At 48.1% G+C, this 15,273-nt stretch overlaps 1 protein-coding gene across 3 annotated transcripts in view; it reads left to right on the top strand.

Annotated features, from left to right (window-relative positions):
* LOC125284726 (protein TALPID3-like) overlaps nucleotides 1–15,273 on the top strand; it is a 65,785-nt gene that overhangs the window by 24,614 nt on the left and 25,898 nt on the right. The gene's annotated exons all lie outside the window — the stretch shown is intronic.

Here is a 15,273-nt window from a genome sequence, read left to right as displayed (position 1 = left end):
CAGCACACACACGCACACTCACACACACACACACACACACGCACACTCACACAATGGGCTAATCCGTCCCGTATCCCTCTAAAAGGGGGGAAATAGCTTGAGTCATACCGCGCTGCTGTGTGTCTGGGGAATTGCTGTAATAACAGCCACTGAAAGGTGGTCGTCATAATCTGTCTGGCCCATTACCTAACAGCTGATGCACATCAGAATAACAGCCATGTCTGTGGCAGTGCTACGCTTTCACTCGCTCTCCCCCTCCCCTCTCTCTGTCCTTGAAGCAAATGCTTTTTGATCCATTAGCATATCTAAGGCCTCTAGTGTCTGTGACATTTGAGATGTCCAGTTAGGTCCTCTCTCTCTTGCTGTTTGCAGACGACGAGTGAATGGATGTTTTCCTGTGAAAACTGGAAACGTCTGAGGACCATCAACCCCCACCGCCACCACCCACCCACCCCCAGAGCCATGTTGCTGACCTGATCTTTCTCTTCTTGTTTGGCAAGGGGGTGGGAGGGGTGCGATGACTCACAGGAAGCGATCGATCATGGTCTCCTGGACCATTGTTAAATTAATTTTCTGCGGATCAGCTAATCTGAGGAGGCTGCTGTGGATCATTCTTTATCACATAACACATACTTACCCTTTCAGGTATAATCAATTCCTCATCATAACCACACAACAGCACAAGTCTATCATTTTGCAGACTATTGACTCCTTGAGCCCTGTAATTTTTTTTTGCCTCTTTCCACAATTTTTCTGTATCTATCTGGTTCTATCTGGTTGGAAACAACGTGTGTGTGTGTGTGTGTGTGTGTGTCTCTTTGGCATGGTCGTTCTCACCCATCTGCACTTATCACCTGGCAAGACTGTGAACGACTTGCCATTCAGGGCCATCTGTTGGGAGAATGGATCGGGCAGCGGTGGTTCATTAAGACGTGTGAGGAGCACCTTTGCTGTCAACAGATATGCCAGACTTCAACTTTCAGTAAAAGGGTGTGTGTATGTGTTTATGTGAAATAGGAAATACAAGTAAGGGAGTATCAGGTGCTCAGTTTGCAAAGATCCCCTGCAAAAACAAATTTTTCAAGACACATACACACTGGAGTTGTTATTTTCTGAATATTTTGGGGGAAAATAACCAATGTTTTGGAAAAGAATAACCAATCTGTGATCCAGATTTCACCACATGCATCACAATTACTTAAACTCTGCGAACCATAAAGAATTTGATAAAGCACCCTGTGCTGAGCTGATTGGCATCATGCCAGTCTGCGAGAATTTAGTGTGAAAGAATACATTCACCGACACAAAGAATTCAGATTGGATCTTTTGGGCTTCAGGCATCCTGCAGCCCCCTCTTTTTTTTTTTTTTTTTTGTCAGAGGAACTGACCCTGACCCCTCCCTCCCTTCTTCCTGAAAAGAAAGGAAAAGAAAAAGTGGAATGGTATTTCCATTACAAAAAAAAAAGTGAAGTATCGGCGTGCCCTGAGAGAGGCCAGTCAAAGCATCCTGTCTCTGAGAGAGAGAGAGAGAGAGAGAGAGAGAGATATGGGGGGGAGAGTGAGAGAACGAGCTGGTCCGTTTCAGTCCCCCGGCTCACAGGAAAGTGGCTTTGGCGTGTAAACAGGGCGGTGGGTGTGCGTCAGACAGACCGATGACGCACCCCTCTCCTGTCCTCTGCTGCAGGCTTTTACGAGACTGCCAGCCCCCTCCGAGCGGGGAAGCCAGGCTGTAGAGAGAAGGTCGGAGCGCCAGACTCCCAGCACTCCCACACTCCGTACCAAAGCACTCCCGCAGCTGTCCAACGACGCCTGTTACTGAAATGCCCTAGTGCAGTGGACTAGAAAGGTCTTGTCAGGTGGAGGGAAAAGGCCACTTACATATACTCTGTTTTTGGCAGCTGTTTTAGATTATCACTTTGAATGGTGTGTGGAGGGATACGCAATGTGACGTAGGTGTCAACAATCTCTTATATTGAGTAATGATGTTTCAGTTTCTCTATTTACAAACCACATTATTTCGCCAGACAGTATGTTTGTGCGTGTGGCATTTATTTACTTTACCAAAAGAAAAGTAGATAATGTGCCCTCTGTGGACACTGACACAGAGCACGATAAGTAAATGGAGGGTAAATTGCTCTCTCTCTTTCTCGCTTTCTTTCTTTCGTTCTTTCTTTCTTTCTCTGTCTCCCCCTCTCTCTCACTTTCTCACTCCCTCTCTCTGGCGTACCTTTATCAAGAGCATTTTGATCTAACATCTTTTTTTGCCGGGACCTGGGATAATTGTGCTATTTTCGGCGTTCCCAAACCGGCCTTTGAAGCCGTTGGAAGCGCGTGGCCTTTCCCTTAATGAGGCGAGGTGGTGGCTCACCCGCCAGGCTCCGCAGAGCCGCTGTGATTGACAAGCCCCAGTGCGCGCGACACACACACACACACACACACACACACACACTCTCTCACTAACTCACTCCCCCTCACGTTCGCTGTGCTGCACACCACATATGCACCCCCGATGCGTGAGCTGCATTCTGAGCCCTGATCTCCAGGTGATTCCAAGGTCTTACACATCCTCCCTTCCTTCTCTCGCTCCTCTCTGCCGCTGCCGCCATCTTTGGAATATTTTAGCAGGCGGTCTCTTTGTCATGCAAGCCCACGCACACTGCGCCCGCAAGGCAGCTTTCCAGGAAGCCGTACGTAGCCAAGAGAATGCAAACTGATGCTCTCAGCATGAAAGCTGTGCGCTTCCACGCTCCTTTTGAAGCCCAGGCTAGTTTCAATTTGCCTCATAATTGAACTTTACATTTACAATAGTAGCCTTCTCTCCTCCCGATCTCTTTTGCTCCTACTACACACAAATCTGAATCGGTTGCGAATATTGAAACCGGGGGGTCGAACATTTTGGCCGTCACGTTTGCGTGTGATTGATGAGTCTGCGGCGGCGAGCGTGGCAGTGAGCGGGCTACACCGGTAACCGGGTGTCTGGTGATGCAGTAGGCAGTCAGATGTCATCGCGGAGTCCTGCTGTAGCGGCCAGGCAGGAGGCTGCGGCTTTAAATAGAGCGCTTGCCAGAGACGGATGGGCCATACGGAGAGAGGGAGGAAGGAAAAAAGAAAGAACGAGAGAGAGGGAGGGAGGGAGGGAGAGCATTCCATGATTGCCACCGGCGGGGCGTAATTCAGTTTTCAGGCCGGGGGACTCGAGGGCATCCGTGCTTTGATTGCCAAGCGAGGCACAAGGTGGCCTCTCTCTCTCTTTCTGCTATCTCCCATCCTTTCCTTCCTTCCTTCTTTCCTTTCTATTTTGTTAATGTTTTGTCTTTCTTTTTTGTTCTGCCTTTCCTCCCATTGAGAACCCTTTCATCTCGTCTCCCCTTCTTCCCCCTCTGCTCTGGATTCCGTAGGCTTTTTTTAAAAAACTTTTCCTCTACCTTCTTTTATCTCTTTTTTTTCTTTCTTTCTTTTCTTTCTTTCTTTCTTTCTTTCTTTCTTTCTTTCTTCTCACTCCCTTTCTCAGAGATTGCAGTCTGTGCTGTGAACTGTTGCACGCGAGCTTGAACCTCTCTAAGGGGAGAGTGAGGAGGGTAAAAAAAAAAAAGTGAGTGAGAGATGCCTGTTGCTATGGCAACGGAACTGAGGGGTGGTGCTGATTGGATGTCAGGTGCCCCCTCTTCTGTTCCCCTCCATTGACACTCCAAAGGGCGTGTGTGTGTGTGGATGTCCTTCCCCTGTCTCTCTGATCCCTTGGTGGCAGTTGCCTGACTACTCATCCTCTGCTCCCAACCTCACACCAGTCCATCACATGCCAGACGAGAGCCATTCAGGACCATGCCATGTGTTTCACATACAAATGTATGTATTTGTATTGAAACTGTTCAGTTATGTATGGAATTGTGTGTAATATGTATTACATTCATGACGTAATGCACTATTTTTCTTCGCTATTTAAGATTGTTAACAATAATAATAATAATAATATGACCAATATTTGGCAATTCGTCAGTACGGTTTGGCAGTTTCGGCAGTCTGACTGAAAACATGCTGTTGTAAAAAGCACGTGAGTGTTTTGGGGAGTTCACTCCACCAAACAATCCAAAAGCAAAGAAAAGCATCCCTCCATTTGTTTCTCTGAGGTTCCAGAGGTGGTGGCTGTCCAAGTGGCTCTGTATTACCCGTCTGACCCTGTCCCTGTGTGTGTGTGTGTGTGTGTGTGTGTGTGTGTGTGTGTGTGTGTGTGTGTGTGTGGGTGGGGGGGGGGGGGGTTCTCAGGGGCTCCGGTCCACTGCAGCATGCCGGGCTGAAGCCGCAGACCTCACCAACGCTTAGCAACAGCTCGAATTCCATGCACGGTTTCTGTTTGAGTTTCACAGACAGCTGAAAAAGAAAACCTCTGTGCTGTGCTGAAATATGGGCCAGATAATTGAGAAGCTCTGCAATGTTTTTGCCAAACTCTTTCTCTTAATGTCTGCTTCAATGATTTCCCGGAATCAAGTTTCTTTTTTTAAGAAGACGTTGTCATTCCAACGTAGTCATTATTACTAAGTGTATTCTTGTTTTCTAGAAAAGCTAGTGACACTAAAGGCTTATTTGTCGATGCATGGATTTCTTTTTGAACAGCTTGCAAAGGACAGGCCTTTGTCATTCTTTGTGATGTTTCACCTCCTGGCACTTATACATGCTGTGGTAATGGCCAAGCATTTCCACCGTGTTGTGGGCACTGGGGAGGATTTCTGTGCACTCAACTCGACGTCCTGCTCCGTCAGATACTGCCAGGAGGACTCCTAGTGGCCAAGTAACAACAGTGCAACAAATCTGCACATTCGGTTGCTTTTATTATCTGCCATGGAGATGTTACCTTTTAGTGTCTCTACGTTTGTGTGTGTGTGTGTGTGTGTGTGTGTGTGTGTGTGTGTGTGTTTGTGTGTGTGTGTTTGTGTTTGTGTTTGCTCTTAAGGCCTTAGGATCCAGCTGATGTTGCGGTTTAGTCTGTCAATACCTTCATTCGCTCAATCAAGCTCTTCTGTCAGCCTCACATGTATCGCAGTTCTACATAAGCCAGAGTACCCTTTTGTTTGATTGGAAGAATTCCTTCTTTCATATATTTATTCACTGATCTCTAGTCGATGATGATGATTTGGAATGGTACTTTGGATTTGGATTACTTGGCTGTCCTTGCAAGGGTTTGTTGTGGTGTCTATGGGCATACTGTGTTATATACTCTGTATCTGCAAAGGGCGGATGAGTGATCTCTCTTTTGTGTTTTTGAGAAGAGGTGTTTTCTTGGGCTCTGACGGCGTTTGTTGGAAAAAATGGACAGATTGGAGCGGCCCCCTCGGCACTACCCATCTCTCTGCCGGCTTTAATCTCTGTAATTACCAGAACACGATCGATTCCTCTCGCAGACGCCGTCTTCTGAAAAGCCATGGCTCTCGGCCGAATCCTCTCAGGGCTTTCTTTCCTTCACGTGATGCCAAATATGATGATGCCACTCCCAAATCTTAGAAGATGAATTCAGAGAAAGGCACTCGCAGGAAAGCCTGCTTTCATTTGTGGACACACACACACACACACGCACACACACGCCCACGCACACACACACGGTAACGGTCAGCAACATGAGACGTATGACGTACCTACTCCCCGCCAGTTCCCTGCCACACCCCTCCCTCCAAACACATAGACACACACATTCTCGTACACACATGCATTCTCTCTCTCTCTCACTCACACACACACACACACACACACACACCCTTCTCATGATTAATGGATCTCTCAGCGCTTAGCCATCTCCCCATAGCTCTACCTCAGCTTCTCCCTGTCCACACTCATGCCAGCAAGTGCACGCAAGCATGCCTTAACACCGGCTCATTTTTAAAACATCTCCGCGTTCCCACCCAGCACACACACACACACACACACACACACACTTCCCGTCTCTGTCTGAAATATTTATGAGGGAGGAGTCCCTCTCTCGGCTCCCTGAGGAGGTCAGAGTTCAGCCACTGGCCTGCGTCGGTGTTGTCTCGAGCTACGCGTCGCGCTTAATCATACAGGACATGTGTCTGGCCCCACCACTGGGGACCACAGCAGCACGGCCGCTCTCTCTCTTTCTCCCTTTCCCTCTCTCTCTCTCTCTGTCTGTCTCTCTCTATCTCTGTCTCTGACTCCACCTGTGTCAGAATAGTCCCCAAGTGTGTGTGTGTGTGAGTACACACATATGCATATCAGTGTGAGAGTATGACCCACATTTCTGAGCAGAGGGAAGATCTAGGTATATGCATGTATGCACAGTACCTGTGTTAGCATGGGACTGCAGTGGAAGAGATCTTTGGACCTGTCGAGGTGTTTGTGTGTGTGTGTGTTTGCCCATACAGTATGTGCCCCAGGTAGCTGCAGCAAAAGCGTACTATCCCCTCGGCTATTGTTCAAAGAGAGTATACAAACGAGTGGCGGCAGCTATTCACCTGTGCACACCTGAACACAGTTCCAGAGTCCCCTGTGTAAGAGTCCCAATCCCACTGGCTGAAACTTGGCAAGACACTATTACACTGCACTGCAGACATTTTGAGTGACCTTGGCAACTCTGTCCTCCGGCAGGCCCAGAGTTACAGCTTGACCCGAGTACACATAGTGATCACCTTTACCTTATTATTGGGGAATCTTCTTACCACTACCAATATGAAGCACATGCTAGGGTGATATGTCTGTGCAACCATGGAGCACTAGTTTATGTATCACACACATTAGCTGATGCAGATTAACTATAAAACATGAAGCAGTTTCTCTATACAGATAGAAAGGGTCATTTTATGCCACTGGCAAGTAAAAATGGTCAGTTGATAAAGAAGAAATATCAATGAATGACTAGTATCTGTCATGTAGGAATAACAACACTGCAGTATTTTTGGCGCATCTGGTAGAAAGATAGACCAATGCTACAAATAGGACTTAACTGGCAAAGCTGGCTGCTTTCTGGCTTGTTTATTTATTTTATTTCCACACTTTCCAAGGCCTCATTATTCTTGATTTCAGAGCGGCCCACGAGGGGAGTCGTTTTTATTGGGCGAATTCGCCACCAAAATGTCGTTTGGCAGCGGCTCCTTGAGGGCTTCATTCCCATGAGAGACGCCTGAATGGACGGTTTACCTCCAGCAGAGAACCTTGTGAAGCCCCCCCCACCACCACCACCACTCCCCAACCCCCCTCTTTTTTCCCTTCTTTTCTTCACTGCGCCAGTATTCTCATGTGTGAAGGCTCATGCTCTCATTGGACCAGACGAGGCGGCGTGATGTAACATCACCCCCATACCCCCCACACACACACACACACACACACACACACGCCCGACTGAAGCAGAATGAGGCTAATGCATCTCCTCTCTCGCTCTCGCTGCTTCTCCCATCTCTCTCGTCTTTCTCTGTCATACGTACCTCTATGGTGCATGCTTGCTGGCTTTCTCGCTTGCTCTCCTCCCTTCTGTCATCCACGGTGTTGCACTCTGTTTCTCTCCCTCCCAGTTGGCTTCTCTCTCTCTCTCTCTCTCTATCTCTATCTCTCTCTCCTTTACTCTGTTTCTGTGCGCCTGGATGGAGGCTGCTGCAGCTGCTCGTGTTCGGGTTGCTGCTGTGGAGTCGTTCCGGTCTGCTGCCTCTGCAGTCAATGGCAAGGCTGTGGCTGGTGTAGGGGGGGTGGGGGGGGGGTGTGCAGTTCGTGCTGAATGTCATTCCGATGTGACGAGCCCAGATGACACGGGCAGAAATAGACCCCCACCACACATGCACACCCACCACATCACCGCCGCCTTTCTCCTCCCCCCACCCCCACCCCCTTCTACTTTCACTTACTCTTTCATTCAGCTGCCCGATCAGCCCCCTGAAAATCTCTACTTCTATCGTACCACCACCGCCTCCCCCAAACACTTCCCTGCTCACTCGCTTTGGCCAATCACAGACAGCTCTGTTGCTAGGTAATGGCTCTGTCTCCTCGGCACACATACACACCCCTCCACCACCACCACCACCACCACCACCGCCACCCCTCTCGTACTCTCTTTCGCCTAAATATGCTAATTCTGTGCTGTTGCATCCCCTCTGTGAGACGATAGCTCTTACATGCAACACATGTTCAGGGGGTTTGTTTGAGGTGGAATGAGCGAGTGATAGAGAGAGAGCAGGCGAGAAGAGGAGGAGAAGAAAAGGAGGAGAGAATAAAAGGGACTGACAGGCTGGGGGGAACGAGTGAATTTAAGGACTGTGGTAAAATGGAGCTCGTCCCTAAGGCACAGGGCATCAAACTCGACGAGTGAATCATCACTCTACCAGACAAACGCTTTGCGCTACAATTAGGCTCTCCCCCGGCAGCCTGCATGCCCGCTGAAATGACCTCAATGCTGCTGAATGGTGTGGGCAGCTTTCCATACGTTGTGTTTAGCCATTCAGCCAACATACACCAACGCAGTGCTTTTTATCAGGTGGAATGCAAAACTTTGTGTGAAGAGAGGGGTTATGAACAATTATTTTGCCTAGTACAGTCAGACGCTAGTAATTTCAGGATGGAATGTTGAGCTTTCAAAACAATGCATAACTTCCCTGTAATGTATAAGTATATATACTCTTTTGATCCTGTGAGGGAAATTTGGTCTCTGCATTTATCCCAATCCGTGAATTAGTGAAACACACTCAGCACACAGTGAACACACAGTGAGGTGAAGCACTAATCCCGGCGCGGTGAGCTGCCTGCTACAGCGGCGCTCAGGGAGCAGTGAGGGGTTAGGTGCCTTGCTCAAGGGCACTTCAGCCGTTCCTACTGGTCGGGCTTCGAACCGGCAACCCTCCGGTTACAAGTCCGAAGCACGAAGTCCGATGTATGTAAGCCTACATAAAGCAAGTGAATTTGCTAACCTAATTATTGCTAGCTCATATTGATAGGTGTTCGATTGATGTGTTTTTATACCAAAGCTTGAAAATGAAATGGTTTTAATGCAGTTGAATGCACTGTATCAGAATGTTCATAATTTTATATATCAGCAGTAGCGTGCATCCACCCAAGGTGGGTTCAGTTAGTCTTCTCTGGAGATTGTGTGCTGAATGATTAACTGAAATAAAATGGCAGTGGAAGTGAATTTAGTTCCAGTTAGCGCACTTCGTCGTGTTGGGCCCTGGTTTGGACTGTCCTCATTCTCTGGTGCGTGTACGCCAAGCCTTCCGTCTGCCTCGCCTAACAACTCCCTCCCTCTCCCCGACAGCCTGTTAAACGTCGCCCTCTAACAAACAGGCGCAAACAGGCTCGGCTGCTAAATTGGGCTTTCCCTTTCGTCTGTCCCTTGGTGAAAGAGCCTCTCTCCAGCTATTAAATCAGCCTGCGTGCCTCAGAGTCAAAACGCATGGCGCTACCTCCCCACCCCCTTCCCTCTTTTCTTGTTCCACGACTCTCTCTCTCTCTCTCTCTTCCTTCCTTTCTCTCTCCCTCTCTTCCAACCCAACACCAAATCTGGAAGCTATTAGGCAATCACTCGAGGGATGGTGGTGCGGATCAGGCTAAATGGATTGTGCTTTTGGATGCTGTTTGGGGGTGCCATGGTGTTATTTATTTATGTGGAGATGTTCCTCGACTGCAAGCCCCAGTGACAGTCATTCTTAATTGCACATATGATGTCAGCCCTTTCCATGGCTTTGTTCCACGTCTTTGGAGACTGAAGAATTAATGGGTGTGTATGAAACAGTGGCCATGTTATGTGTGTGCGTACCTGGCCGTGCTTTGAGTAGCTTGGAATGTTTCATATGCCACTGAGCCACCAAACCAGGCTGTGCTCAGAATACAGATACGTAATGTCCTGAGGTTTATGTAAGAGTTGTCAGTTGCGCCTTGACACCCCTCGTCACCCCTGGACAGCGAATCTTTATTAGTATGGACCACATGGGAAGACCTGTGTGTGTGTGTGTGTGTGTGTGTGTGTGTGTGTGTGTGTCAGAGAGTGGGTGGGAGGGTGTGCATGAGTGTGCCTGAGTTAGCGCGTTGTCAAGGGAAACCGTCTTTCGTGGTGGTTCTCCACACCGCTCTTAGCCTACTCTGAACGCTTGGCTGTCGCCCAAGGGAGGACCGAGTAGCTGCTGCTCCGGCTTCAAGCACCCCCAACCTCACCATCACCCCCCACCAACCACCGCCACCCTCCCTGGATGAGTGTATGTGCCATGGGTGCAGATGCAAGAGGAATGAAAGCAGAGAGAGAGAGAGAGATACAGAAAGAGAGAAAGTAAGAGAGCGATGGAGAGAAAGCGAGAGGGAAGGCTAGGAGACAGAAACGACAGGCAGCCGGGTCTATGCTGGCTGCCACGGGAGTCAGCGGTGACCCTGCGAGCCTCAGCTGCCATAAATATGTATGCGAGCCGCTTCAGCCCCGCTGTTATTAAGAAAGAACCTTTACATTAATCATGAAAGGGGGGTGGGAGATGCCGCAGCTTTGTTTCGGCATGGATAAATATTAATGAGAGCTGTGTAGATCGAGGGGAAAGAGAGAAAGGGAGGGAGGGGGCGCGCCGAAGGCTGGCTGGGCGGATGCCGCTTAAATAACAAGCGTATGTGGCAGCTCGCAGGGGGCGTGTGCGAGCACATGTGTGCAAGGAATACTAATGGTGAGTAGCAGTTTTGTGCCAAACGCTAGTCTCTTCTCCGACAGCTACACTACTCTTTCTCCACCATACTGGAGATACGCTTTCCAGCGAAAGGACCCTAGTATGGCTATTGTGTTAAGGTGTTCGCACCCACACATATAAAACTGCAGCCTTTTTCACATAAATGCAAACCGACTCAAGGATGGATGGACAGAAATAACCAATCTAACACTTTCTGACCTCTACCTGGCATTAAAGTCACACATTCTCACTCGTCGCGTGCATGTCCTTTCAGCAGGGAGGGTTATCTGGGCGTCAAACCCTGACAGCAGAGCTCTCCTGTTGTAAATTCTCCGCTACGTTTAATCACAGACCGTGCAGAGCTGGGGTTCACATCTGTCAGGGATGTCCTCTGTTACCTTCCAAGGTTGACGTGTCGGGAGAGCAGAGCTTCAGCAAGCCTCCTCTCCATGCCTTACACTTCACATGTGTGTGTGCTGCTGTACTCTGCCAAGAAGTTGGATGTCCTGTAGGCTAAGCATGATGTTCATCTGCACTATAGGATGAAGTGGTTGCAGTGCAGTTTTCAATTTCAACATTCACCTTGGCTCACCCCAAAGCTGATTCTTGGAAATACTTTTTTTCTTTTGTCATACAGTCAAGATCATGACTGAACTAGCTGAGTAGTCAGTGGTAGCTGGGGGTTCATTTTAATTTTCTCATTTTTTCCATTTAATGCCAATCTGTGATTTATCCATTTAAACTAAGCCTCACCTGCCGGAGGAATCGCCAGGCTTTTGGAGGAAATCTAGAGGGATTAGAGGGGAGATGATGAAACTCGCTTGAGTGGACTCCCAGGAGGTTTTGGAGGAGCTCTCGGAGATTCGGGGTTTGTCAAGGTTTGAGGTGTGGGGCGAGGTGTGTGGATAAGGTGGTGAGTGTGTGTGTGGGGGGTGGTTGCCTGTCTGCGCTTGGCTAACATCTGCTGGAGTGTGATTGAGTCCAAATTGTAGGAATTTAGTGGATGGTGATTTGAAGGGCTTTTTTGGGGAAGAGCTGAAACAGCTTCCATAGCTTCCTCCAGACACTTTTGGGCTCCACGAATACAAGGCGGAGAGGGGAAAATTGCTTTTAAATTAGACTTGTACCCCCCACCCCCATCCCCCCTCCCCATCCCAGATTCACCCTCTTGGTGTCGACAGGGGAGAGAGAGAGAGAAAGGAATGGGCAAAGTGAATATCGAGTCAGAACATCCAATTTGGCCTCGCTGAGAAACAGCATGGCACAAAGTGAGGGCAGAGCAGATGTGCCGAAAAAAGACCAAGTCAGTCCCACGCTGGTCTGGTCAGCAGGATTTTGCATTGTTGCCCCCGACACACTAACTCCCTCATCCCTGGGTCCACTTTTGTCAGTTTCTTAACTGGTTCGTACTTGATGGCTTTGCATAGGTGTGAGAAAGAGAGCAAGTATGGTAGGTATGGTTTTGCTGAGTGTATATTTGTATGTGTACAGTGTGTGTGCTATTGTATGAGCAGAGTGGGCTGTATGTGTGTCCATGTGTCAGTGCCTTGCATGTAGTAATGTAGGGATGAACTTGCTGTGTGTGTGTGTGTGTACTTCTGTCCGTTTATTTCATGTTGGGTTTGCATGGATGTTTTCTCTTCATGTGCTCTTTTAATTGGTCCACCTATGGCTTCTCCCTTCACCCCACACCTGCCTCGCCATGACATCCCAGACCAATTCTTCAACAAAACAACAAGCCACTTCCTGCTGAGATTTGGCTCCATTATCGCCGTCGTTATTATTTATGTGAGTGTGATTAAATGTAAACCTCTTCCGCTACGGCCGTGAGGTGAAACCAACCCCTGTTGCCCCCTCAAACCCACACACACACACACACACACATATACACACACACACACACACACACACACACACACACACACACACACACACACACACACACACACAAGGGCAGGAGGGCGAGAGGGCATCAGGTGGCTGATGTGAATATGAAGCTGTGTCTCATCTGCGTCAGGGCCAGCTCCCTCCGCCAGAGGTTGATGCTGCCCGGCTCAGTGACATTTAGATGAGGCTCAGGGCGCACCTGGCAGGGCAGACTCCGCCATCAGCGCCACCCCTTGGGTCACATTTCTGAAGCTCACCCCCTCCTTTTTCCCCTCCCAGGGAAGGGAGAGGGGTGCAGCTTCAGAAATGAGACCCAGAGGGCTACGAACTCCAGCCACAGACCCACACACGCTGGTAGGTTTAGAAAGGGTCTGCAGAGGTTGAGCAACGCTACTTAGCTGAGCATGGTCAAAGCCAGGTGTCTGCAGGTGTGTGCTCTTAGGTGGCTACTTTGATGTGACACTCCCATGCCTCTTGGCAGGAAAGGACCTGACTGAAGACAATGTTATGCTGTCCAAAAATAAATAGCTTTTCAAAAAAACATATTCTCACATTGTCCACATTTTATATAGTGTTTCAAGCAGATACGTCAATTCAGTGGTAATAATCTTCATGCAGGCTTTGTCCTTTTACCAGCAACACTGGTTATTTACTTATTTACAATTTTGTCGTTTTTCATACAGATATACACACACAAAGGACATGAAGGGAAAAAATATAATAGACAAGACAAGAACGCCAAAACAGACATGAAATGACAGACATTATAGACATGTAATAATAATAATAATAAAAATAAAAATAAAAATCAACAGACATCACATACAAGGGAAAAGGAGAAAAAAAAAAAAAAAAAAGACCAAAAAACAGAGAGATCCTACCCATTCAGCTCATGATTCATTATTAATCGTTATTTCCTCCTCTCTAAGTATTTTAATACTAAGGGACCACATAGATGTGAAACAATGCAATCTACCATGGTGTTCACTTGTTAATTTCTTCAATGGGAGAAAGCGCAGAACATTTGTGAAATTACAAGCTGTCTGGTAGCATGAAAACTAAATCTTTCATGTCCCGGAGCACTGTTGCCCAGCGTAGTTCTGTTTTGCTCCAGCATAGGTACACTAGGCAGTGCGAAAGCCTGGGGTTACATATTTTTGCAGACACAGAAGTGTCACACGCTGGGTGAAATCAGTTTGTCAGCCATTTTTAACTTGCGTCTGGAGGCTGCATGTGTCATCGCTTCTTCTTCTTGAGCACTGCTCCTGAATACCTACAACTGTGAGTCCTCTGCGTCGGGAGACGAGGACACCGCTGAGGAGGGAAACTAGCGGACACCTTTTGAAGTCGTCTTTCCTACCATGGCGACCTACACACACACACACACACACACACACACACACACACACAGCAACTCTTAATTAGTTATTTTCTCTCTCGGAGGTGAAAATAAAAGAGGAGCCGTGTTTGGAAATCAGAACATCTTCTTTTTAGTATTCCGTTTTCATTTCCCTACTTTGTTTGTTTGCGTGTGTGTGTGTGTGTGCGCGTGTGTGTGTGTGTGTGTGTGTTCACATTTTCTGCCCCAGATATTGGGAAAGTAGGAGGAGTGGGAAGGCGAGAGCAGTAATTGCTTTAGAAGATATTGGGACTTGATTTTCACCGCTACTCTCCTGTTTATTTTTTATATATATATAATTCTTGTTTCCTGCGGAAGGACAGACATTAGCATAGGATGACCTCGATAGAGGGTCTTTCTGTCTTAATCCCCTTCCAGCCCCCCCCCACCTCTTCCTATTTATGTCTCTAATCAATTTGAGCAAGGGAAAAAAAAAGAACACGGGCTGGGGACCTGGCTCCAGTTAGACACACGGTTGTGCTCCAAATGGATTAGCGCTTTCTGTGGGCCATCTTAAGTCTGATTGAAGATGCCTGCTTGGGGTGTAGTGGGATGGGATGGGGGTTGTTTATTTCCAACCCCTCCCACCCTCCCTCACCCTCATATTTTCCTGCCTAAGCACCTAACCTTGAGAGGGAAATTTCGCTGTGCTGTCGCTCCGAAGATACATTTGCCTGCCCGCTGAGGTGCTGTACGCCCCAGCACAGCACTTACACATAGAGACAAATGGCACCGCGTTGACTTTCAGGAGGCTCACAGAGACGTGTAAACCTGTAACAAACGGTCCAATGCATCAAACTCACCTTCTGCAGCCACTTAAACAGCTATTTTCCTGGATCTGCACAGCTTGACATAAACAGAATCAGTTTCAGAATGCAAGAATGTACTGAATGTTGATTCACCAGGTTCACCATATTGTTTCCTAGATGCCTATGCCTGCCACACACTCAGGGAGGGGGGAGAGAAGATGTAATTCTGTATGTGTGTGCATTTGGATATTCGTCCACATGTTCCTCTCTGACTCATAAGCTCTAAAACAGTATGTTGCTTTTATGGGTCCAGTCACTCTCAGTTTGGGTCAGTTGCTCTTGTTCCATATTGTTGTATGAATCTGCCCTTTACTGTAGTCGCTAGTCATCTTTCTCTATCCCACCTTTTCTTTCACACCTGACCCCCAAAAAAACCCCATTCATACCATTTGATTTCATTTCTCTTTGTCGTCACAATCTCTGTGTCATCTCTTGGCCTTATTAGCGGCGGGCTTCTCCGTCTGTCGCCGGCCTCGTGATCTGGACGCCATTATCTCCCCTTCACCCTGTGGCCTTATTACGGCTCGGGCCTGCCGTCTCGCCGGCGTAA

This window comes from Alosa alosa, chromosome 19, assembly GCF_017589495.1.
Source record: "Alosa alosa isolate M-15738 ecotype Scorff River chromosome 19, AALO_Geno_1.1, whole genome shotgun sequence".
NCBI lineage: Eukaryota > Metazoa > Chordata > Actinopteri > Clupeiformes > Clupeidae > Alosa > Alosa alosa.
The sequence above is the reverse complement of the archived record's forward strand: the minus strand, read 5'-3'. Positions and strand labels throughout refer to the sequence as shown.